The following is a 3,795-nucleotide window of genomic DNA, read 5'->3' as shown; positions in this document are numbered from 1 at the left end:
CATGATAAGAAAATAGATCAGGATGTCTACAGACTATTACTATTTTCATTTGCTGTAAAAGATCAAGCTAAGAGGTGGTTAAATAACCAATCTTAGGCTAGCATAAGGACATGGAAACAGCTGACAGAAAAATTCCTTAATCAATACTTTCCTCCAAAACGGATGACACAGCTAAGGTTGGACATCCAAGGCTTTAAACAAGGAGATAATGAATCTCTTTATGATGCCTGGGAGAGATACAGAGAGATGCTACGAAAATGCCCCTCTGAAATGTTTTCAGAGTGGGTTCAGTTAGACATATTCTATTATGGGCTTACAGAAAGAGCTCAGATCTCTCTAGATTACTCAGCTGGTGGATCTATCCACATGAGAAAGACAATTGAAGAAGCTCAAGAGCTCATTGATATAGTTGCCAGAAATCAACATCTGTACCTAAGCAGTGACCCTTCCATGAAAGAAGAGGTTAAAACAGTAACTGCTGAACTCAGTCCTGTAGAACAAGCTGCTGAATTCAATCAGCAATTGGACTTTCTAACACAACAGTTAGCCAAATTCAAAGATAGACTACAAGAGACAATGAAGGCTAATTGATAAAACCATATTTCATGAGTTCTTTTGTGCTTAATTTGAGTAATTTATTCAATCCTCCACCTACTTATTCATATTAACTGCATGGTTTTACTTTCCCCTCCTTATTATGTCATATTGTGAAAAACATGTTTCCTAAGCTTTAAAAATTAATTGTTTTAATTACCTTTATTTCCATTCGATGCCGTGATTAGTGTGTTGAGTAGTTTCAGAGTTTCTAAGGCAGAATGACTTAAAGGATGGAAAGGGAAACATACTAAAATGGAAGGAGAAAGCAAAACGAAGCTTTAAGGAAACTGGTATCCACGCGATCGCATGGACGACGCGATCGCGTGCCAAGCACGAATCAGCAGCGATGCGGCCGCATGACTGACGCGACCACGCACCTTAAGCAGAACGCACATGACGCGGTTGCATGACTGACGCGACCGCGTGGCAAGGAAAAGCTCCGAATGACGCGACCGCGTGACCCACGTGGACACGTGACAGAGGCCACGTATCAGAATTTACAGAATGCGCCCCCAGCGATTTCTGAAGCCCTTTTTGGCCCAGATCCAAGTACAGACAGCATAGACCAGAGGTTATAAAGTGTGGGAATGCATCCATTCAAAGAGAACTCGCATATTTTACTTTTCAATGATTTAGATTTAGTTGAGAGGGGGATCTTCTCTCTCTCTCTCTTAGGATTTAGGATTTCTTCTTATTTAAAGAGTGACTCTCAATCCAGGTTTTATATTTCTTTGTTTTAAACTTCCCTCTCACTTTATTTATTTATTTCAATATCTGAGTTGGCTATTTACCTTTATAATTGGATCTATGAATTCTTCCATGTTACAGACTATTATTTGAATTAATGATAATTGAGGTATTTTCAGTTCATGATTGTTCTCTTTGATTTAAGTTACCATTGCTTCCCATCTAAGGATATTTTTATTATTCTATCAATTTTACTTTTTCCCCTTTTGGTTCTGGTTAAGAATTCAGTAACTCAACAGTTATTAAACTCAACATAATTGATAATCGTTATCTTGCTAATTGAGCTGAACTTAAGTAATCCCAACCTTTTCTTAGGAAATAAATAGGATTCAAAGGTCAATTTAATTAGTCCCTTGACTCTCCTTTGCTTTAGTAAAGGTTGACCAAGTGGAGTTTAGATTCAACTTTCATTATAGTTGAGAGAGATAATTACGTTGGACCTCCAACTTCTCTTACCTTACCAAAAGTCTGCTTTACAGTATTTATTTATTTTACTTGTCATTCAAATTACTTGCTTCTCATCTTCTAAACCCCGATTACAACCTTTATAGCCAATAATAAGAACATACTTCCTCGCAGTTCCTTGAGAAGACGACCCGAGGTTTGAATACTCGGTTAACAATTTTTAAAGGGGTTTGTTACTTGTGACACCCAAAACGTTTGTACGAAAGGGATTTTTGTCGGTTTAGAGACTATATCTACAACGCAACTGTTTTTATGACATTCTTTACTGGCAAAAAACTCTAACGTCACTAATATAAATATGGAAGAACAATTGAAGCAAACGAAACAGCAGCTGTCAAAACAAATAACAGAAGAATGCCAAGCAGTTCAATTAAGAAGTGGGAAAACATTAAATACCCCACCTCAAGGCAGCAGGAAGCCAAGGAATGAGCAAACCACCCAAAATCCATCTGAGGACAGTAAAAGCCCAGGAAAAAATAAGTCTGGCGTCAAAACGCCAGAAATTGGGTGGAAGGCTGGCGCTGAACGCCCAGACCATGCTCAGAACTGGCGTTCAACGCCAGAAACAAGCTAGGAACTGGCATTGAACGCCCAAAGGAAGCACAGTTCTGGCGTTCAGACGCCAGGAACAGATGAGGAATTGGCGTCTAACGTCACTCCAGCTTCTAACTCTGGCACTCAAATGCCAGAGAGGGATCAGACACACACAAGTGCTGATGACAACCCCTCTAAAAAGGCTTCTTCAACTATTTCTGTAGGAAATAAACCTACAGCAACCAAGGTTGAGGAATATAAAGCCAAGATACCTTATCCTCAAAAACTCCGCCAAAAGGAGCAGGATAAGCAATTTGCTCGCTTTGCAGATTATCTCAAGACTCTTGAAATTAAGATTCCGTTTGCAGAAGCACTTGAGCAAATACCTTCTTATGCCAAGTTCATGAAAGAGATCTTGTGTCATAAGAAGGATTGGAGAGAAACTGAAAGAGTTCTCCTCACTGAAGAATGCAGTGCAGTCATTCTGAAAAGCTTTCCTGAAAAGCTTAAAGATCCCAGAAGCTTTCTAATACCATGCACATTAGAGGGAAATTACACCAGGACAGCTTTATGCGATCTTGGGGCAAGCATCAACCTAATACCTGCATCCACTATCAGAAAGCTTGGTTTAACTGAAGAGGTTAAACCAACCCGGATATGTCTCCAACTTGCTGATGGCTCCATTAAATACCCATCAGGCGTGATTGAGGATATGATTGTCAGGGTTGGGCCATTCGCCTTTTCCACTGACTTCGTAGTGCTGGAGATGGAGGAGCACAAGAGTGCTACTCTCATTCTAGGAAGACCTTTCCTAGCAACTGGACGAACTCTCATTGATGTCCAAAAGGGGGAAGTCACCCTAAGAGTCAATGAAGATGAGTTTAAGTTGAATTCTGTCAATGCCATACAGCATCTAGACACACCAAAAGACTGCATGAAAGTTGATCTTATTGATTCTTTGGTAGAAGAGATCAACATGGCTGAGAGTCTCGAATCAGAGCTGGAAAACATCTTTAAAGATGTTCCACCTGATCTAGAGGATTCAGAGGAATTGAAAGAGTCTCTGAAATTTCCTCAGGAAGAGGAAAAACCTCCTAAACCCGAGCTCAAACCATTACCACCATCCCTGAAATATGCATTTCTAGGAGAAGGTGATACTTTTCCAGTGATCATAAGCTCTGCTTTAAATCCACAGGAAGAGGAAGCACTAATTCAAGTGCTAAGGACACACAAGACAGCTCTTGGATGGTCCATAAGTGACCTTAAGGGCATAAGCCCAGCTAGATGCATGCACAAGATCTTATTGGAGGACAATGCTAAGCCAGTGGTTCAACCACAGAGGCAGCTAAATCCAGCCATGAAGGAAGTGGAGCAGAAAGAGGTCACCAAATTACTGGAGGCTGAAATTATTTATCCTATTTCTGATAGCCCCTGGGTGAGCCCTGTCCAAGT

The sequence above is a fragment of the Arachis ipaensis genome, chromosome B05 (assembly GCF_000816755.2).
Source record: "Arachis ipaensis cultivar K30076 chromosome B05, Araip1.1, whole genome shotgun sequence".
In the NCBI taxonomy this organism is placed as follows: domain Eukaryota; kingdom Viridiplantae; phylum Streptophyta; class Magnoliopsida; order Fabales; family Fabaceae; genus Arachis; species Arachis ipaensis.
Note: the sequence above shows the minus strand (reverse complement) of the source record.